General features: G+C 34.8%; 1 protein-coding gene across 1 annotated transcript in view; it reads left to right on the top strand.

Moving 5' to 3' along the window:
• LOC149412518 (WD repeat-containing protein 47) overlaps window positions 1–24,308 on the top strand; it is a 238,379-nt gene that overhangs the window by 103,099 nt on the left and 110,972 nt on the right. The gene's annotated exons all lie outside the window — the stretch shown is intronic.

Below are 24,308 nucleotides of genomic sequence, written 5' to 3' on the forward strand. Positions count from 1 at the left end.
TATGCTTAGCTTAGTTGTTAGTATTATTGAGGTATGTAACTATAGCCTTCTTGTAACTATATTCCGTGCAGTTGATCGTATCCACAATTTCTGCGAAATTATTGCCAACTGCATGTAATCTAGGTACAAGTGAGTAACTAAATGGCTCAGTCCTAATATTATTGTTGTAATCAAAAATAATTTTTGATCGAGTAGTTCTAGTTGGTATGTTGAAGGTGATTAGGCTCAATAAATCAGGGCTGTCTACAATTTCACTTACAATTTAAAAAATAAATGTTAAGTTCTTGGTGAACTCTTTTCCAATACGCAATGAAAATCCTAACATGCTTAGGGATTTTTAACAATAATTTCCAAGTGCGCCTTGAACGAAAGTTTACTGTCGATCAAAACACCTACACGGAGAAAAAAATGGTTGATTTATTGACACCCTTATAAAAACATGATTGCAATACATTTCCTAATAAAATATTAGTCTATTCAGAATATATCGAAAAACTTGTTCATGCAGATGTCCCTTTTCTTATTAAATATATAGTCCCAATATTAAAAAAATTAACACTTGTTCCGACGTCCTAATAACATATTCATGTTTTCCCGACAGTTTATTAGGAAACCATTAAATTAATTTTATATAATAATTCATTCGTTAAAGGCCTGCAATCCCGTTTATAACAAGAATACGAATGATTTGACTAGATTTTTAATAAATTAGCAATATTTTGTATCAGTAAGTTTTCTCCGTGTAGGTCTTGAATTTGACTTTTTTTAAACGCAGTACTATTTATAATATTATGGTGATCACGTTTTTTTTGTAAAAGTTGTTACATAACATTTGATAATGCAATAACTTTTATTCACATTATTTGATAATGCGGGCCTCACTGGGTACTTTACTTGTGATGTCGTATGATACATAACTACCTATAACTATCAAATTTGTACATCTGTCTCTCATTTGCTTCCTCAGTCCGGGTACAATCTCGTTTTCTCATTATTAATCACACCTTACTTTTTTTAATCATTGCACATAATATCTGACCATTCCTATCCATATTCGGAAACTATATGATTAGCTGGGTTATCTTTCGTTCCTCGTACGTGATTTTGTCACGGAAAGCTGTGCTGAATATTTATATGAAGATATTCAATCGATATACCTACCCGTTGTATCCTTTCACTCTTTCTTATAAAGTACGCACATTACAGAAGGAGAGGTTACAATGGACTTCTCAGCGGAAGGACCTTATTTGTGAAAAAATATTTAGTTGGTTACACATTTAAATAGCTTGCAGATATTATCGATGGCTAAGTGTTAAAATTTTGGTGACCGGATAAATTCATCTCAATGATAATTCATCACATCTTTAAAAAGTTATATAAAGTCATGGAAAGTGATGAAATAAAAAAACTTTACTAACCGGGTTTAGTAGGTAAGGTTAGGTTAAAAAAAAAATTTTCGTCGTTTCTAATGACTTTATATCACATTTTAAAAGTGTGTTGAAATGTCACTGTGTTGAGTTATCATGGAACCAAAATTTCGTATCTCAAGTTGAGTATTGAAAAGAACCAAGGTAGCCTATATTTTATTGGTTCAAATATTGCGTCTCCTAAACCTGCCATGCCAAAGATATAAACGTATTAAAATATATTGTAAATCCTCCAAGCCATGTTTTTGTCAGCACAGATATTGTATCCCCTTATTAAAAATCTATTAAAATTTTTGGTAATCCGGTAAAAAACGGGACTGCAAGCCGCTTCCTGATAAACTTATAGTAAATTCTGTATTACATATTCATGCGCCTGCATTTGTCTTAATTAGATATAATGCCAAAACGCGAAAATTTTAGGATTTTTATGAACACGTGTTCCGACATAGTGACAACAGATTTAATAATCTGGAACTAAAATTCAATGTCCCAAGGCTTGCAAACTTTCAAATTCAGTTTTATTTATATTATTTTTGGAGATACAATATTTTAACACTCCCGTACCGGACGGGGGGAACACACATACACTAACGAGAGTTTTATGCTATATCTAAGTTGTTTTTTACACCACATACTCTATAATTTAGGTATTCCTAAAAAAACTATTTGGTTATCGATCTGCATTTAAAAAAATTATATATTATTTCTAGTTTCTTAGATATTAAATAGTTTGTACAAAATTCCGGCAAAATTCCTGTCCCCTGCCCCGCACCTCAGCTTCGTAGCATCGGCTAAAATTCCCCCGTCCCCATCCCCACTCTCCGCTCTCCACCGAGAACGATCCAGCGAGCGTAAAAGACGAGCGTATTGGACCGTAAAAGTTGCATTTTATGGAAAGGGCTAACTCCCGGTCGCGTACACTGCACTTCTGGTATTTCCTTTTGGGATGCTAAAATGCTCGCTTGAGGACTAAGATCGGCCTGTCTGGCGTACATCCGGTAAATTTCTCATGTTTAGAAACATTATTAAAATTAGGTCTGTCTCTGTTTCTCACATGGAAAATAAATCGGTCAGAAAGAGACACATTTTGTTAACATTTTTAAGTCATTTGAAGGAACTTGAATAAAAACTAAGTACTATATGGTTAAAAAGTCTATCGCAAACTTCTGTTAAATTGTATATTGGGTTTTAGTTGCTAATTCTCTAAATTTTCGTGGTAAATAATTCTCTGTAAAAGCGGACTAGTTTCGCCCTGCTATGGGCATCTTCAGACTGGTAAGCAGTACATTTACACTTATGAAATGGTGTTTATAAATTAATATCTATTTCAGGGTTGTAAAATATTTATTCTGTACTTAAAATATTAGAATTTATGTAATCAGTCGGCATGTATTTATTGCAGTTTATTACGCCATATTTACCAATGTTTTAAATAAGATCAGAAAATTCTATCGTTTTAATTCATTTGTGTGAAAACCGCACAAGAGCCGTCCTAGCCAGTGGAATTATGGCATCCCCAATTGGGGTATTTTGTGAGGCTGAAGTTAGTTGGGATAGGGAGGGGGAGGATATGGGAAAGACAAAGGTTCAAGTACATGCATATGCAAATCTAATAACCATATAGACTTAAGTCATTTCAAGCAACGTTTGGATTCTACATGGTGGTCTTTTACTAGGCCAATACTGAAAGCATCTACCGCCCTGCAACTTGATATTATATATTTTTTCTTTCATAAATATTACAACATCCGTTGTCGAGGGGTAAGGCTCTAGACTAGTAAACCGGAGGTCGCGGGTTCAAATACCGGTGTGCGTAGGTAAAATTTAATAGATTACTTTGTGATATTTCACAATTTACTGACCAGAATTCATTTCGAATGTTGCTTGAAATGACTTTGACCTTGTTTGGTGACCAGATCTGAATAGCCAGGTATTTCCCCACCTTCCTCTTCCCCATCTCCTTACCCTCCCCACTACTTTTAGCCTTACAACATAACAGTAGCGGCTCGTGACTTTTGAGTCTACTAATAATTGAAATATTTTCACTTTAGTACACCTAAAAGTTAGAAGTTTTATTACTCCAACATACCCCATTTGGGAATGCCATAGTCTCACTGGTTCCAGATGATTAGGAACAGTTGGGACTGTTGTGGTGTTTTCACATAGAAAAATCAACAGGAATATCTGAGGTTACAATAGAAAAATAATTTACTTCACGTTTAAGTTTTAAAAATACCTTATTTTTCACTATTTTCCAAAAATTCGTTTTATCTCGAACCCCTCGACATACAAACGAACCCATTATTTTTGGTAAGGCAAACACTACGATTTAACCCTAAATGTAAATATACTATATAAAATAATAAATTAGGAATTATAATCTTCACTTACATCTAAATATTCACATAATATTCGAAATAACATCCGCACCTAGTTTAGTAGTGCTAGGTTTTTAAAACTTAAAAAATATATCCATCATTTACAGACCACCCTATGCAAGAAACTAGCCACCCACGTCGACGCTTAATCGCCAATCGGCAGTCGAGATTCGGAAACGAGGCGCGATGCTTGCTACGTACCCGCCTTCTCTGTTTTCTTTGAAAACATATGCGTTATGGTCTAAATTCATTAGAACATTAATTATGACTTTATTTATGAAACGATTTTGATAATGACTACTGAAATATGTAATATATACTTCCCTCTAATTATAACCAAAACAAATTTCATCGAATTATGTCATTAACACCTTTTAATAAGCAAAACAAATTGGGGGACTGAGTGACCCCGCTTCGGATCCAATGTGATTTTTTTCTTTCCGGGACGAAAGGGTTACTCTACGCCATCGTTATTAGTGTTTGTAGTTACGCGGTGTTGCACGTTCTCGCTGCAGGTTCCGCACATGGCTATCGGCGAAGGCAATAAACAAAGCTCAGTACATTCTTCCCGAGCTCTCGGCTAGTCGCGTCTTTACCGAATACCTAACCTCACTTATCTACTCGGTACCTTACTTGCGAGTTTACCTGCACGTGAATCCTATGAAATATAATAATTATTTGTAGTTCTAGTGTGTTAGTGCCGTCCAGTTTCGCGTGAATTTTACTGCATACAAGTGTTAGTTGCAATTTGATAATGACTTATTTTACTTATGAATTTAAGTGAAGGTTAATTCCTTGTTTAATCGTGAGGTTTATGTTGTTATCGTTGCCCCTTTGTATTTCTGAGATTAAGTGATTTGATTTTTAAGATTTACTTTCGATTACTTAACATATTCACTTAATGGAACGATTTGTAAGAATTGCCTAAATAATAAATATATAGTTTTCCTTCCACAATCGTGAACGATTTGTTATAAGGATATTTCGTATGTGTGTCTTTCACATTGGTTACATTTGTTACAGGCACTTCTTAAAATAGCATTTTAAGAAGTGCCTGACACGACTAGCTGTTAGATAGTAGCCATTGTGACAACAGTGTTTTTAATGCATTTATTTGAATTTCATGTAATGAATGAAAGCAAATCTTGGATTCACCACTTTCCGACATCCGATCGAGCTGAAACTCGGCAGATATACTCGATAGCAATCACTTAAACATATGCAGACATATACGCGTTTCTCTGAAATCGGATGATATTACAGCAGTTGATATACCTACGAAATAAAAGGGTCCTACACGATCGGCATTTGGTGAGGTAGAGGTGTCGACTCCAGTTCTTGTAGGAAGGTTCAATTCTCTTCACCCCTATATATATATATTTAATTTTTAAAATAGATGTGTCGTAGTTAAAAATAATTTTTAAGTTATCTTTCATTAATGTTTACTTCCAACGGGGATAGATAGAACGATAAATGTAAAAAAATATAGTAGAAAAGATTGATGTCGTCCATTGTTCGTCAGTTACAATGGTTCCAGTAATAAAAAAAAATATTGATAAAATCTACTGTTAGTAAAAAACCAGTAGGTACAAGATATTATTATTTCTTGTTTACATCAATCGGGTACTTTATTCAGTTTATTGAAAAATGAAACCATAATATTTGGCGCCATGAGATGTTCGTGTCAACTTAATAATTTTTGATGAGAAGGAATTATGATTAAGACCATTGTGAGAAACATGCTGGGTGAATTGTCACTACTCGAAATTACTCTGAATGCATTTGCATAATATACATTTTTCAATATAATTAGGTACAACAAAACATATATTATACATACATTTTTTCATCTGTTATTGGTTTCGACATGTTGGTAATCAGTATTTTAGCGGTATGATATTATGTATCTATACAATAAAACGATTGGTATTCAATTTTACTTATTTTTAGGTCGAATGTTAACTTTTTTTAAATTAATTATTTTTTCCGCATTTTGTGTTAAAGTTACTTTATAATAATATTAGTAGGAAAATGTGAAAAATACATATTTCTTGAATTTGGTTTTAGTGTATTTGGAAAATCGATCGCAAAATTTCAACACTTATCTGAATCACCTATAACTAATTAACTAACTAACCATGACGCCGTTTCCCCGTCGTGATAGGCAGATAGAACGGACCGCCAAACAACTAGCTCTTAGCATACACCCCTTGTCTCATTTACATTCATAAATCGTCTCATACATACCCTTCTATTATTCATGGCCCTTAATCTTGGCCATTGTATTTGATTCTCTTGATCTTGCTGTCCCCGAATTCTTCTACCATTAACGTTCTCGTCATATATTTTCCTTTTACTTTTTTCTACGTAAATGCGCTTTACATGCCCAAACCATCCAAGCGTACCTTTCTTAATCTAACTCATTACGCTTACATCAGCCTTGCGTTCTTTGCGAATTTCCACATTTCTCATATGATTCATACATGGTTTACCATGCATACGCCTCAGGGATGTCATTTCTTCAGCTTTCAGTCTACCTTCGTCCTTCCAATGTCAGTTCCAGTCGGTATTAGCACTCCATTGTGGACCGCTAGCTTAGTTTCTTTTGACAACGGTTTCTGGGAATCGATTGTAAATTTAATCATTTCCTAGCATGCTGATCTGCAGTTTTTTTTATATCTATGCTTGTATTTCACTTTATTAATTTTAATTGAATAAATATTTTTAGAACAGAGCAAACACACAATGAAATATTATGAATGAGTTTTCAAGACAATGTATTTATCTACCTAATAATAATAATAAGTAGTTTATTCCGGAATGTGGGGAGGTTTTTGCAATCCCACATATCCCATAAAGCATATACAATAATAATACAAAAATATTACTATAATATAAAGGTCGAGTCAAATCCAAAATACATTTTATTTTACAATAAAAGATATATTTTTAGACCACTTTAATTTTAGTTGCACTCTACCGGTTTCGGAAGCACCCTTCCTTCGTCAGGAGAATATTAAGACATTTTATTGTTGCTGTAGCCACTCGAGCTATTTCTGGCTTACTATGACAAGTTTGCAAAAACGTTTTGAGCGACGCTCGTCGTAATAAGCCAAATTTATAGAACCTAAAAACATGGGATAAACGGCGAAATCTAGGTGGATTAATTGGCTTTATATCGCGGTAAGAAGTTCATATGTTTCCATATTAATGTTTTGAGGAGTGTTGTTAAATAAGTAATATTGAAAATGTAGATATATATGTGCAACCATCGCTCGAGTTGGTAACAAAATGAAAGAATGTAGTACATTTTTCAAATATAAAATTCATTAATAATAGAGTTTACGTTATAATTCCTGTCAAATGAACTGTCACCGAATGATGCCACAAACCGCAAAATGTATCCTATTGTGTCATCGAATCAGTGGAAAATCTGAATTAAAATAATGTAATAAATTGATGTTGGCGGTGGGAACTCGGTAATATCCATATGGATATTGACTTTTATAATTTTCTAGTTCCCGACTCTGCGTTGTGAATATAGTTGTTGCTGAGGAATACTTGGAGCAGGTGGATGAGTTTGTGTATTTAGGAAGTATGTTCTAGAGAGATGGGAAGGCTGACAGAGATATTGAAACAAGGGGAAATGCAGGTAACTCCATTAATGGAAGACTGAACGCAGTTGGCACTAGCAAAAAAATATCCAAAGAAGCGAAGATAGCAGTCCACAATGGAGTGCTGGTAACTACCCTGATTTACGGAAGTGAGGCATGGAACTGGCAAAGTAGATTGAATGCTGTTGAAATGAGAGTGTGAGGAATGTGGAAATCCGTAAAGAGTGCAAGGTTGATGTAAGCGTAATGAGTAAGATTAAGAAAGGGACGGTTAGATGGTTTGGGCATGTAGAACGAATGAGCAAAGATAGGAGTGTAAGGAAGGTATATGATGCAAATGCGAATGGTAGCAGAAGTCAGGGACGCCCGAGGAAGACATGGCACGATCAAGTGAATCAGATACTCGAGTCGGGCCATGTCAAGAGTCAAAATAATAGAAGAGTATGTATGAGACGATGTATGAATGTGCCAAAACCGAGTTGTTTGGCGGTCCGTCCTCTCTGCCTACCCTTGCCATCTTTTTCAATTTAAAAGAAAACATGTTTTTTACTACCACATCACCATTGACCATACAGCTACACCGCGCAACGGGCACTTGATACGCGCTCTGTCTCGTTTGTAAAGTACTGCTGCAACGAGACGGAGTGTTAGGTACACATGTGTTAGGTTGTACCCAGTAAAAACCTGGCTATTTATTTCCCGAAGCCATCTTTAACTTTTACCACAAAGCTTCGATGTCACTAAATAACACAGTACTGACAAGATTGATTATATCTTCCGGTGCCTCGATCACTAAATTAGTAATTCTAACCACAATTCTTTATAATTTGTGTATCGTTGATCCCTTGTGGTAGCCTGACTAGTTTTGTTGCCATGTCGCTGTATGTGTTGTCGAATTACGAGTTATCAATTTGATGCTAATATTAAAAGAAAACATCGATTATTATTTATTTAAGAACAACTTTTCTTTAACTTTTTGAAGGTTATACTCATCAGTGTAATACATCATCTAAACGAAACATAAAACAGAACAAAACACAGAAAATAAAAAGATCACGGTCACAACTTGGAATCGAACCCCGGATCTCCTGTCTTACCAGGACAGCGTCTTAACCCCTCGACCATTGGGACCTAGTTATTTAACGTCATATTTGTCGATCTCATATTTCAATTCAAATATTTCAATCAAGAGATCCTGGGTCGATTCCTAGTTGTGACCGTTATCTTTTACTATCTGTGTATTATTCTGTTTCATGTTTCTTTTAGATTTATTAGTATTATCTTCTTATACAGGGTGTATCGGCTCGTACCCGACAAACTTTAACCAGCTATTCCTTAGAACATTTGGAGTAAAAAATGTTTTGGGCACTTTGCTGTCCGGTAGCATTTTTTTTTCAATTAAAAACAAAAAAAATAAAAATTTCCACACTACATCACTGTCATTGGCATTGCTTTTCGTGTTCAACAGCTGTTATAAGCAAGTATGTCAAAAAGCGTCTTCGCTCTTTCGCACACACTAAATAATAATAGTTAAAAATGAGACGAATGGTGCCGTGTCATTTCGTTGTGATTGTAAAAGCGCGCCAACGTAGGTACGTACGTACATTATTCAACGGAATTCGAATAAAATATTGCCAGATGGGTTTTCAAACTTTGACAAAGGATAAACAGTGGTGACATGTGGTGAAAATTAACTTAATAATTATTGAAATAGTAAAAATCATTTCAATGTATCCATATCGGAAGTATAGCAAACAATAGATGAAAATGAGATACGAACAAAATAAATCAACGTGATATTGTTAAGTACAACAAATACCAAGAAGGAAGGAGAGTAAAAAGTGTTGATATCTGCCTTTAATAGAGATAAACATCAAAAGAAAAGTAAGTTATATTAACATGAAAATTACAGTTACAGATTGTAATGATATACTATTATTGGCGAAACAAACGTTAGAAATTTCTGATATCAACGGAATTGAATTTATTTCAAAGCCTACTCGTGTGCAGCCTATGGACTGCAGGTACGTATATATATTCTTTGAACACTTAAATGTGTAGGAAAACTATCTAGAACCGCTTTATGTTTTGTGTACCTTGGTGTTATGTACGAGTACACTTCTCAATGTTACAAAGAATACAGGAGCTATTGTAAAAATAAACGTGCTTACGTTAGTTTGGCGAAAATTGTTATTTCGTGTTACGTAAAGCGGTGTGGATTTAAAAAAATATATTTACTTACCTCGTTCTTTCTGGTAGGCACTTTATGCAAATAAGACCTTTTATCTTTTGTTATGACAGAATTACAATGATGTTTATCTTTTATGCATTGTTATAACGGAGTGTCCTCTTACTTGTAGGTTTTATAAGTAACTGCGCAACTGTTGTTTATCTCCTGATTGTTAGCTAATAATTCTTTAAAAACATCGCTCATATTTCTGACTTGAAACTAGTCATCTATCAAACATCACGGATGTGTCTCTGCATGGTAATAAAACCATTAAAGGTGTTCTTGTTGAACACATTTAGCCTCCAAGAATGAAACTTAAACCTAGAAATATTCAGGTTGTAGCCCTATTGGGAAACTAAACCGTCTACAAAACGTCATTGCTTTATCTCTGAGTGGAAACGAAACTCTCTGAAGGTATTCTTGTTAAACCCGTGATTGGAATCTGAACCTTCTATAAACCATCATGTCCACTATATCCCTGAGTGGAACTAAATCTTTTATAATTCATTAATCATCACCGATATATCCCCTATTGGAAACATATCTTCCGAAGTTTATAAGTATATCTTTATGGTGTACGCCTGAATGGAAAATAATCCTTCTATGAAGCAACGTTGATGTATATCTATTACAACAGAATAAACCTTAATAAACCAGTTAACCCTAGACATTTATCGTTGTTATTGTCCAAAAAGCTAACCGTTCGACTTTTTGGCGAAAAATGTTTGAAATTCTATTTTTTAGTACCGTATAAATCACGTACCTCAAATTGCATTACTTTTTAAAATTAATTTCACCTTTCAACAATATGTACAACACTACAATTGGGACAAAATGCCTCCTTTCTTTGATACTTTCATTTTTTGACGTAAGTTAGACAAAACTATCAAATTACCAAAACCATTCCACAAAATGACGAGTAGTCAGTAGGTATCTCAAAAAAAAACTTACCTAATACACATAACCGCCATGCGCGCGATTCTAGCGGCCAATACATTGTCACGTGACGGCTATGCGCAGGGTAGAAGCATTAAAAAGGCTGGAGCATTTGCATTTGATACTCGTCATTTTGACGAACGTTCGCTGTGTAGGGTTAAGGATTATTGCGTAATAACTAACTGATTATGTACTTACGAGTATGTTCTTTATATTTTTCTGTATATCTATGGGTGACTGGGTAAATCATCAAAATGACATTTCATCATATCTTAAAAAAGTTATATTAAGTCATGGAAAGTGATGAAACAAAAACTTTATTAACTGGGTTAAGTAGGTTAGGTTAGGTTAGGTTTAAATTTTTTTTTCATTGTTTCTAAGACTTTATATCACTTTTTAAAGATGTGTTGAGTTATCATGGAACCGTAATCGTCAAGTACCGGATACGTATTTTGTATCCCTGAATAAGAACTGAATATTCTATTAGGCTTCAAGTTATCTAACATCTTAATGCTTTCTGTTAACGGCACGTAAGTACTTCGAATGTTCCAGAAATGATTTAGGAAAAGTGCTTTGAATGTTCCGCGGGTGATTGAGATGATTAAGCGTGTTAATTGATGAAGTTTTCTAGGCATCACACTTACGGAGTTCTGTTTACCTTTCACCATAGAAACAACAATAATTGCTCGAAGGGGTGAGCTATCGATCTGAGACTGGTGGAGGTGTTCGACGCCTGTTTCTAATCAACTCGAGCAATCATATTATCCGCGAACTGCGCCAGCTTTCATATCGCGGAGATTTATTACCGCCGGTAGGCGCGCAATTTCAATAACTAGTTTTCGTATAATGCCTACGAGTGATTTGTTCGCAAGTATAGTTATGTTAACACTGAGGAATGCCTTTTTTCCGATGGCGATTGTTTATCTGCATTTATCATTTGTAATATGTCAAGTAAAGGTTATTAGAGCTCTGTAGGCACTTTGTAAAATGTAAATAATATTTTATTTTAAGAGGAACATATAATAAATGTGTATACAGGTGTATCGGCACGTACCCGACAAACTCTAACCAGCTATTCCTTAGCACATTTGGAGTAAAAAATCTTATGTGCACTTTGCTGTCCGGTAACGTTTTTTTTTAATAAAAAATTTACTATTCATATTTTCACCACATGTCACCACTGTTTTATCCTTTGTCAAAGTTTGAAAACCCATCTGGCAAATATTTTATTCGAATTCCGTTGAATAATGCACGTGTGTACCTATATTGGCGCACTTTTACAATCACAACGAAATGGCACGGCACCATTCGTCTCATTTTTAACTATTATTATTTAGTGTGTGCGAAAGAGCGAAGACGCTTTTTGACATAGTTGCTTATAACAGCTGTTGAACACGAAACGCAATGCCAATGACAGTGATGTAGTGTGGAATTTTTTGTTTTTTTTGTTTTTAATTGAAAAAAAAATGCTACCGGACAGCAAAGTGCCCATAACATTTTTTACTCCAAATGTGCTAAGGAATAGCTGGTTAAAGTTTGTCGGGTTAGTGCCGATACACCCTGTATATCTATTTTTAGTGTCTCCACAAATGTAGATAATAGGCATCACATCACAAAATCTTACGAATAAAATTTTTGTTTTTTAAAGAGTTTTATTGTTATGCGTTTATAATTTTCTAATAAAAAAAATTTTTTTTTTAGTAGTTTTCAATTATTGGCTGAGCGTAGCGAAGTCCTGTTTTATTGCTTTTCTACTGTCTGTAAATTTGTTTGTGTGTTCCGTGGCCGGTCGATCAGGACAAGACGTAGCCGTGTTGTATAGTACATTTTTACTCCGCCAGAGTTCGCATAGGAGAAAAATAACTATTGTAAGAATTCCTTATAATTTTTTAGTAAATTATGATTTGATAATATTATCATGACGAAATATGAAAATATTTCGGATTTTCATAAACTTGTGTTCCGACATCGGAACCTGTTAATTCATTCGTAAAGCCTGCAATCCCGTTTTTTACAAATAATTTGAAGCTATCAAATCAGAATATTTAACATTACCCGAGATCACAGAATTACTTTATTTTTTTATCCAAAGCATTTTTTTGATATTCATAATGCAAATCGATTTGTAGTAAAAATTAATCGAAAATAGTGATATCTCTGATATAATATCTAGGAATTTATTTTTTCTTTGCACTTTTTGCGCAACCTTCTACTTTTTGTATCGAAATAAATTTAGCCTGCGCGCGATAATTATTACACCAGTGACTTACATTCATACTTTTATAACAATTATCAGTAATAATTATAACAACATCTATCATAAATAATATGTTGGCATATTTCTTTGTATTATATTTTAAATGCGCTATTATTTTGCTGTTTTGAATTAATTTCATAATTATAATGCTTTCCGATTTGAAGGTTACGCTACCTTGCATAGTTGCTTTATACATAGTTTGATTGTTATATAAAACTTGCCTACTGTATCAGAAATTCAAACGCTTTCATAAATTTTTTGTAGACTAAAAATATTTAAATTCTTGTGATATGCGTCAAAAATGAATTATTTTGCATTTAAGTTTTTATGTTTTTTTTATCAAGCAAATTAATGAAGTGTGCATCGTCTTACATAATATATTTGAGGTGGCTTGGTGAAACTCTACAAACCACAAAATGAAAACTTTAAAGAAGTCCTTACAGAATGAAACCAATAAAGGTTTTTTTCTCCAATACATCAATTTAAAATGTCTGACACCTCTACCAACCATGTCAATTGCTGATTAATTTCAACTGCTGTAATGCACGTGTTTGTACATGGTTGCCACCAAAAGTTTATAGAATGCATTGTCATCGACAAAGAGTCTATCTGCCGCGTTTCAGCTCGGTCGGATGTCGGGAAGTGGGTTAATATTCGCTTCCAAAATTTGCCTTCATTCATTACCGAAAACAAAAATTAAATTTAAATGGATATATTTAAAAACGAATATTTTTGGATTCGTAAAAGTAATTTAAATTCTTATATGAGAGAGAATATTTTTTTTTTTCAAATTGTGATGTAAAATATTGCAATACATTGGTTGAGTAATTTCAGTTACAGTTTTCTCGAAATAACCAAAAAAATGCCTTAATCTGCAAAATTACTTTGCGTGTTCTACTTTGAAGACAATTCTATATGAAACCACTGAAAAATAACATAATAAAATAGTGTGTCATTAGTCATTATTCATTACCTTAGATTATGTCGATGATATGACTTGAGATTGATTTTTGTGTTATGATGCCGTGCAACATCTGCATTGGTGATGGACAATGTAGCGCTGTCGAAAAAGTAGCTAAATAAGGAGGAAGCGCAACACGGCATGATAACCCGAAAATCATATTTATCATAATGATTATGTTGATGATTGTCAGATACCGTAAGACAAGAGCATAGAAAACTACTTAAACCCGATACAAACATCAGAAATATTAAGAAAGTAACTAACCATGACGCCGTTTCTCCGCAGGGGTGGGTAGAGAGGACGGACCGCCAAACAACTTGGTCTTGGCACATACTCCTTGCCTCATTCACATTCATACATACTCTTTTATTATTCTAACCTGAGTTCATCTGGTTAATTTGATCGCACCATCTCTTTCTCGAGCGTCCCCTACTTCTTCTGCCACTTAAATTTGCGTCATATATTATAAATACACTCATTTCTTCGATCATTTACTCTACATGCCCCAACCACCTGGGCGTCAATTTCTTAATCTTACTAACTACGCTCACATCAGACTTGCATTCTTTGCGGATCTCCTCATTTGATCATACATGGTTTTATCACAGACACGCCACAGGAATTTCATTTCTATAGCATTCAATCTACTTTCATCCGACTTCTGCCAGGCCATGCCTCATTGCCATACTTCAGGGTAGGTACCAGCACTACATTGTGGACTGCTAGTTTCGCTTCTTTGGACATTTTTAGCTAGCGCCAACCGCGTTCAGTCCTCCATTAATGGAGTTACCTGCATGTATCCTTCTTTCAATATCTCTGTCAGCCTTCCCATCGCTCGTAACATTGAAGAAGTGCAAGTAAAACGTCAAATTTTAGTATCAAGGTTATTTAAAAAGCCTGTTTTGTTTTGCTCTATCGAGCACATTATTACCACCGCAGCACGCTTGCTTCTGTTTAGCAATTCTCCATTGGCTCTATAAGTGTAGTTTGTATGGCATGAGCACTGAGCAGTCCTTCTAAGGGCCGTTCCTTAATCTGAACATCACGCATCGCTATCTTGCCGCTTGGTATTCTTCCCCCGTATGTAGTCCTTAGTCGCTGGGTCAGTGATCGGCGGTGAATAAAAAGAGCGCCTGTTAACTGAACATTTTTGATTTGGACGATTAACAACGATTTTCAGACGAAGTAATCTAAAATTGAATCTAAAGAATGACCACACAGCGATAACGGCATACTGTTGATAGCTCCGTTGACCTCTCGCTCTTTCTCATAAACGACGCTCCCAGCGGCTGAAATATGCACTCCCAAAGTAACATTACGAAATATAATATACATTATAATCAGTCCGTATCCTCGCTAAGTACAACAATCCTCGCTCAAATAAGCCGGAAAAGAGATAATTTTTAGACGCCGAGGCGTTAGCAGTAAACACATATCAATTTTAACATTCATGTAAATAATTGCATCTCCCCGAAATCTACGTAAATTGCCTAATTTTTTCAGCATGTACTAATATATTCATTGAGTGATGAAAAATCATAAGTGATATTCCGTTTTTTCGATCGTCATAATTTTATGAATAGTGCACTGACTCCAACAAAATAAAATCTATTTACAATAACCATCCTCGCATTTAAAGCACCATGCCGATTGAAGTGGGGAACTTTATCAAAAATCAACTCGTAAGTTAAACCGGCCTAAAAATGAAATGTTGTTGTTGACATTTTGGAAGATCGGGATGACAGTAGACTTAATTTTGGTTTTTAAAGAAAAAAAAACACGTTCCTGTATTAAAATCACAAAAAATACGTGTAATATTGGTGATATCTAGGCTTTCGAGCTATATACGGATTATGTCCCAAGCCGCGCTAAGCTCGACATTCCAACCAGGCCGAGCTTAAAATCAACAGATATACCGGGCCATAGTACACGTATTAATTTAAGTAGCTCTCATCAAAGTTCTTGGATGTACATTGAAAGGTCCTCTCCGTGTTCAATACGAAACGTGATATATTGTTATTGAATCCCCGCACTGCATCGTGGTCACCTGTTCTCAAATGAGAAGCAATACGATCAATATCTGTAAGAATGTTCGAACTGTCTTGTAATATTTCGTTTCCATTATATAATCATTACTCCATCCTCCAGCATTGACGCACACTGGAGAAAAATGCTAGCCCCTAATATAGTCACGGCTCCCTAAAGGCGTCAACTTTCTATTATTCTGTTAATTTTATCATTTTATTCCTTTTTTTTAAAATTTATTCTCATTTTTTTTTCTTTCTGTGTTTGATCATATATCTCTATATGGAATGTGTGGGACTGCACTAAACTCCCCACATATCGGAATAAACACTTTTATTATTATTATTATTAAACTGTTAACTGGAAATCTACCTTTAGGTGTTCGCAGATACTCAATATGCAACCTAATCCATTTCGAATAACAAAATGACTTGGAATGTCTGTCTGTTTACCGAGTCACCTTGATCGATATGCTCCGAGAAGTTAGTGATTCAATGCCACACGGTTACCTACATACCCACTTCTGTCTGTTCCACATTAAATATTATTATCAAAGTTATCTTAATCGCTATCATCTGACGGTAATCACCGCTCCTATGTTCGTCAAAGAAGTAGGGGAGGCCGGGTCTAGACGTTATCTTCGTTTGGCGGAGAAATTGTAAAATAAAGCAGTGTGTACAATACGTTTAGTATGTATTCTCATGTGTAAAAATATCGCGTGTGTATCTCGTACACTTAGTGTAACAAGACGTACACGACCAGCGATTAAACCAGCGATTCCCGAGCTTATTAAGAATTTTTACAGTTTAACCAGCCTATTTGTACCATACAAATGCGAATGGTAGCAGCAGTCGGGGACGCCCGAGGGAGACTTGGCACGATCAAATGATACAGGTACTTGAGTCGGGCCATGTCAAGAGTCAGAACAATAGAAGAGTATGTATGAGACGATGTATGAATGTGAATGAGACAAGGAGTGTGTGCCAAGACCGAGTTGTTTGGCGGTCCATCCTCTCTGCCTACCCCTGCGAGGAAACGACGTGATGGTTAGTTAGTTAGTTTAGTTATTTATTTGTACCACGTAGTACTTACCTTCCTGTTCCCGCAGCAATTTGCATTAAGGAATGGTTCAGGGTGCGCGCGTTATGAGGGCTACACGGAGAAAAATGATGCTGTTAAAAAAATGACCGCATGCCAACTTCCTGATTAAATATTAGTCATTCAGAGTATATCGAGTCCTTTTCCTAATACATATCATGACGTAATGCGACAATATCAGTAGGTCAACATCAATATCAGTATTTGTATGAACACGTGTTCCGCCTTCCTCATAAAACATTTGCTTTTGACTGATACTTTGTTAGGAACTCTTTCGATTTATTCGTTATGAATAACGACCGGTCGGTGGCCGAGTTGACATCGCCCTTGGGTCCCACTCAGGCGTAGTGTATTCAATTCCTCGGCTGGCTAAGTCCTCCATCACAACACAAGCAACATTTTCAGCTTACTGTGGTGGTAGTAGGAGATTTTCAAATATTGTCAGGTTATTCGTAACCCGGAAATGTTTGATTTTCTTTTAAAAAAAAATTAAATATCCATTTTTCTCCGTGTGGATATATTTTATAAATTAACATTATTTCATATCAGTAAGTTTTCTTCGTGTGGCATTGTGACATGCGTAAGAAATATAATATTATTTCATTACTTGTGATAGCAGCCAAATTGTCGAAAGTTCGGTCATTTTGGGATAAGACCTGTATTATATTATATCAGCACAATAATAATGTTCACTGAGAGAAAATTATGCCCGTTCTCCCCCATTCTATTACTGTTAGTAGTTTACCTATGATAAACTCGTTTTATTACCCAAACGCAGTGTTGTCTGTTTATCATGAAGACTCGTTCAAAATATTTACATATCTATACTCCACACTCTTTTCAAGAAGTACTGTATTTTTTTGTCCTTACTGTTTTACCCTACAGAAAATAAAGGGTTATTTATAAATTTTCTCCATATTTCTGTAAAACTTTCCACGTTTTTTTACACGCTTGTATATTTTAGGATAACAATTTTGTTTCAGGCTACAATTGTGTTAAACATAGATTAAACACCACCGGTAACTTTATGCTTTGTTAGCTGATGTTTTTAGTGTGCCTCTGTTGAAGTATGAAGCTGTACTCATTAAACATTTTAGCAGTGGATATTTTAACCTCGGGTCAATGCGTAACATTTTTTTTGTTTTTTTTTTTGTCTTAATTTCTTTCATTTACTTTGTACTAATGTGTATTCTTTTCTCTTGTTTCTTATATAATCTTATATTTTTTCTTTCCATATTACTGTCAATAACTATCATGCATGTAAATGGCACTTGTGCCATTAATTCTAAATAAATAAACAACGTATATAATTGATTCTTGATTATCCGTGGTCGTATAAATGGTTAAGACGGTAAGAATTCGAAAATTTGTTACAACATTAATGTTGGTACGAATCGAAATACGTGTTACATATTAAATAATGTGTCTGCGGTGGAAGCTCGGTTAGGAAGAAAATGTTTTAGGCGACATAAGACTCTAATAACGGGGATTTGTTCGACGCTCGCATTTACATTATTTCTGATGAACGTATTACTAAAATCTCAAATGTTTACAGAGAACGATCCCTACGGGTGTAAGTTATTTATATTTAAGATTAATAAAAAACAGGAACTTACGATAAAAATATTTTATGTAAACGGTTTTAAAATTTTTATAGTTTTTCAACTATTAAATTAGCGGTATGCATCAGATTTTATTTTTCTAGACGATGTATTAGTAACTTCCCGAGGGATCCCTCTAGAAACATTTGAGTAATATGTCCATCAGAAATAATTAAATTAGGGTAAATTCAACCGTAGGTCTGTCCAATCACCACAGCCGCGCGTCTTATATTTTTGTGCACGGCTGCTTCACTTACGTCATTAAGAATCTGGCTTTATTTTAGGGTTTTGTCTCGTCTTAATTGCGCCCCGGACTTTCACAGACAACATTGCTTACTTTGTGCTATTAACTGGTCGCATCCGCGAGGGCCGGCACTTCAATTTGCGATGGTACAATTATTTCATTTACGATCAGATTATCTCGTAAGCCTAAAGCCATACGAAAATTAGAAATAAATTGTCCTACAGATGAATCCATCATATTTGAAGAAAACATTTCGAAAGGGATCGTAGTGCTGTACAAACATTAATCGAGATTAAAGGGCGTTTGAAAATACTTAAAAATTAATTATTACAGTTTGACAAGGTTTGTTTTATAATCGGAAAATTATATTAAAACATTAATCGAGATTTTTAAATATATCTTTTTGAATTTTGCTTTTGTTTGACTCATTGTCGATGAAATTGCAATCTGTTAACTTTTGGTGGCACCTACGCACACATATTTCTCTGAAATTGGACTACATTATACAAATTTACAATAGTTAATATACGAAATTAATCTCGGTACCACCAATTAGGATTTGGCTTAAGTGATAGCGCAGTTTACTCATTTTAGTATTTTTAGGAAGTTTCAATCCTCAGTCAAACCAAAACAATATATATATATACATAAATATATACTAAAGTTTTAAAAGACATTTTAAACGTTTCCAGAAGTTAAGAGTCAGTCCCTGGAGAGGAAGGTTCAATCTTCGGAACAAAAATACAATACGTCTATTAATAAAAATAGATGTGTTGTAGTAAAAAAAACTTAGTTTTTTTGACTCCGATTTAATGAACCCGATTTTAACGGAAATTGTTTTGATCGTAATTTTTATAATTGGAACTGATGTGTCAAGAATTCAGATAAGCGATAAAGTACTTATTATATAATTATTATATTATTTTCGTGAATATTTTTCTTGATATATCTGCAGCAATAATTTATTGGTTCTGATGTGTTCTTTACGTAAGCCTTCAGCTTCACAATTCGTGCAATTATAATATTTCCAGTACGTATAGCAATAAAATGGCGTCTAAAAAGACGTAAAAGTGATGGTGCAATGTGAGTTGCCTGTGAAACTTGGTTTGTTCCTTTCACCCTTATCGGCATGTCTATGGTGTCTCATGGCATTTTCCTTATGGCAGTGATATACTATGACTGATCAATCAAAAATAAGTATTCGGTGGTCAATTTACAAATATTATCCTGTGTGTCAAATATTGTTGAGATGTTTGCTTACGATGTACACGACTGTATTCGTGCAGTTTGCGCCTCGGCGTGTGCTTTGCATACCACCAGTGTTCTGGAGCGTGCAGGCCTTTGCTGATCGGGAGGCAATATGTGTACATTGCACACTCAGTACACTGTGCAGCTTCAGTAATTAACTCGCAATTAAAGTTTGAAATTAGTCTGTTAAGTGGAATATTACATCTGTTGAATCGCTGAGCTTCTTCCATAAAACATTTTTAGCATAGAACATTTAACTTAAGGTAAACTTAATTTGAACGTAGTGCGAATTAATAAATTTAAAAAACTAAAACCATTTTTCCAGGACTTTGTTAAGGACCATATATGCTCAATTTTAATTTTTTTAAACATTTTAAAATTTGCAATGCACAATATTTGACGGCTTCGAGGTCGAGCGGTAAGGCTCTCGACTAGCAATCCGTAGGTCGCAGGTTAAAACCCCGGCGTGCTCAAGCAAATGTATAAATTAGGTACATAGAGCCAGCCACACCAATTTGTTCATGAACTCACCCGTGGGGAGAGTCACGTACTTCCTAAATGTTTTTATTTTAATTTATTAATTTTATTTTATTAATTTGTACGTTTAAGTATTACAAATTACGAATTAATTTGTAGTTACTAATTAATTTGTAGTTGAACAAAAGATCGATATTTTTTCAGTCACAGTAAATACATCGTATAAACGGTAAAATTATAACGACCTAGACCCAATCTGTAATGTTATAAAAAATTGTACATATTGAGTTAAATATAATGCTATAGGTGTCTCCCGTGTCTTCATATCGGATGCTCGGATAGACAGATCGCCAGGTCGTGAGGTACCATTCGATGACAATGTATGATGGAATGAATGCTGATGAGATCGTTTTTATACCTAAATTTCGAACACCCTTTCGTTACCTCAATTAATTTTCATACTTTAAACCTTTTCTTAAATCAAAGTTAATATTTTTGTTGTTTGTTTTTGGGGTGTTATGCCGTGTTGCGCTAACTCCTTTAGCCGACGTTTCGGACAGCGTTGCAGTGTCCATGTGCTTATTTGTTTGTGGCCTGGGCCCGTCCAAGTGCAAAATGCCAACGGAAGTGGCGACATCTTGTGGCGAATTCTAGAATTAGAAAACCGATTGACAGCGGTTAAAGTAGATGTACCCAGTATCAAGGTATAAATACAATGGTTTTATATTGTATTATTATATGGTATTGGAGTATACTTAGACATGTTACACAAACAAATAAGCACAAACTCGACAGCCACAATTTACACATCTTCGGATCTACCGGATCTGCCCTGATGATGGACACTGCAACGCTGTCCGAAACGTCGGCTAAAGAAGGAGTTAGCGCAACACGGCATAACACCCCAAAAACAAACAACAAAAATGCTTTTGGCCGTGAGAATCTAAAAACTTACCCAAAGTTAATATGATTCCTCCATTGTTTAAATGGTGTTCAAATTATTCGTAACCTATTAAAAAATGGGATTGCAGCCCTTTAACGAATGAATTGATACGTTTCCTGTCACTAAAAAACGATTGTGTTATCGCGATGTATGTTCTTAAAAATTCTAATATTTTCGCATTTCGTCATTGTATATTATCAGGACAAATGCAGATGCACAAACACGTGTTTGGTATTCATACGTATTTACTAAGGACGGGTTGTTTCGGAAAATTTGAACAATTCATCAAATTTCAACGTTCATTTTCGGGTTCTGTGAAAGACTTATTCAAGTTCTGTTTTTATATAATTGTAGGCTAGTTGCTTGACAAAACTGAAATAAAAACAGAACTTGAAAAAATCTTTCACAGAACTTGAAAATGACCGTTGAAATTTGATGAATTGTTCAGATTCTCCGAAACAACCCGTCCTAAGAGTTTAACAGGAAACTGCCTGCAATCTCGTTTTTAACCTAATTTTAATGAATTAGGAATTTTTCTCCGTGAAGTAACAGGAGTCACTTCTGAATCGCACCAGTTGATATCTCGGCTGTCACAATAGTTGATATATCGGATGTCACAGTTGATATATCTTCTGTCTCAACATCGTTGATATCTCGGATGTCACAATAGTTGATCTATCGGATGTCACAGTTGATATATCTTCTGTCTCAACATCGTTGATATCTCGGATGTCACAATAGTTGATATATCGGATGGCACAGTTGATATATCTTCTGTCTCAACATCGTTGATATCTCGGATTTCGCAATAGTTTATCTCGGCTTTCACAGCAGTTGATATCTCGGCTGTCGTAACAATTAATATCTCGGCTGTCGTAGCAGTTGATATCTCGTCGCATGGCCGCGTAAGTTGCGTATCGCATAGGGGTATTTGATTAACTCTTGCCAGTGAGAGTGAATAAAAGCAGTGATGTACCACAAGACGCACCTGCACCCCCCCTCGCGCCTCGCTCGCCTCTTCCCGCAGCAGCCGCAGGACCATCTCCCAGACTGCCCGCAGGCCTCGGGGAACAAAACGTGAGGATATGTAGACTATTCGTTATTGTAATAATATTAATGAAATAATTAATAAATTACTTTTTTTCACAGCAGCGATGGATGAAAGCCGACAACCAAAAAGCTTTCTATCTTAAACATCTTTATGATATTTATAGTAGGTATGCCTGCAGGACAATGGAGCGTCGTGAGGTCTAAACTTGGGTAGCTGAAAGGCTGAGGCAAATATTACATTATTAGGTTACCAGGACACCGGCAGGAGTGAAGGCATTTGCTAGAATTGTACAGGAATCTTCAAGGGTTGCAGCACTGATAATGATGACTGTCACTGTCACTACAATGTATTCACCACATTCATGAAAATCTTGCCATCAATTCTGTTACAATATCTTGAACTGACAATCTTACATTTATGACCGCAAATACCACCATCATGATACGACAATTTCACCACTGCGATATGGAATATTCACGTCCTTGACCTAACACCAATCTCACCGTCTCAACGTCTCGAATCATCAACTACTGAGAATCTATTGCCTTTCGTGATTACTACTCTATTTTATAATTTTTTTAAATTTATAATTTTTTAAGATTTTTGCCTTTTACTAAAACGATCGTGATAATAATATAATGATGTAACTTCTTAAATTAATTTCAGTTATCTGCCACGACTCTTCAGTGTGCAATAAAATGATTTATTTATTTATTAACGGAAATCGTCCAAATTACAAAATAATAACACGAATAAAGTAAAATGAAAAATACAGGAGTAGACAAAGGTACATGAAAGCAAAGACATAATATGGTAGATATAATATAAGAAAATAAAGTGACAAGTCGAATCAAGTCAAGAATACGCCGTGGGTCAGGACCACAGGACACTTATAATATTCCGTCACTTGTTTAGCGACTGGCAAAAATCATTCAGACTTATCCCAAAAAAGTTAAGGTTTTGACTTGAGTTGACCAGTCTACACATTCTGGACAATGGTGAATAATATCCATAATTTGTCGAATGATGGTAGAGGAAGAGCAGTTCATTATTTCTGAGTCTGTGCGAGGGGATATTGAAGGGAATGAGTTGCAGTAGAGTAAGTGAATTAATAATACCATTTATAATTTTGAAGAAGCAAATGAGGTCATTTCTTTCCCGACGGACTTCCAAAGGAGAGAGATTTAGAGTTAGTTCAATTTCATCATATGAGTATATGCCTTTTTCTAAACCTAGCCTCCTAGCAATAATGAATAATGAACAACAATAATGATATAATGAACTTAATACAAAATCCGAAATCCTGTTAAAAATAATAATCTAATATTAGAATTTTTTACGCCGTTCTCATTCGCGTTTTACTGACGCTTCGTTAGGAAATCTGTCGATTCAGTTTTTAAAGGCATGCAGTCCCGTTTTCTACAGGAATGCAAATAATTAGTCCAGATTTTTAATTGAGAAAATTTTTAATTTAAATTTAGAATTGCTTTTTTCTGTTTTCTTCTGTTTCATACTACGTTTAGATTTATTAGTGTTATAATAATATTACGTTGTTGGGTATAACTTTATTACGTTGTTGGGTATAATATATTACGTTGTTGGGTATAACTTTATTACCTTGTTGGGTATAATATATTACGTTGTTAGGTATAACTTTCATAAGTTATTATAATTCATTATTCGAATAAAAATTGAATTATGAGACTGTTCGTTGGCTGTATTTACATACCTTATCTTCGTTTTCGATTTATTTATATTTTCTTAATTCTTTGTAAATACATTTTAGGGTCTTACAACTATGCGTGTGCACTCTGT

The sequence above is a fragment of the Hesperophylax consimilis genome, chromosome 23, assembly GCF_061612785.1.
Source record: "Hesperophylax consimilis isolate HC1 chromosome 23, BYU_Hcon_1.0, whole genome shotgun sequence".
In the NCBI taxonomy this organism is placed as follows: domain Eukaryota; kingdom Metazoa; phylum Arthropoda; class Insecta; order Trichoptera; family Limnephilidae; genus Hesperophylax; species Hesperophylax consimilis.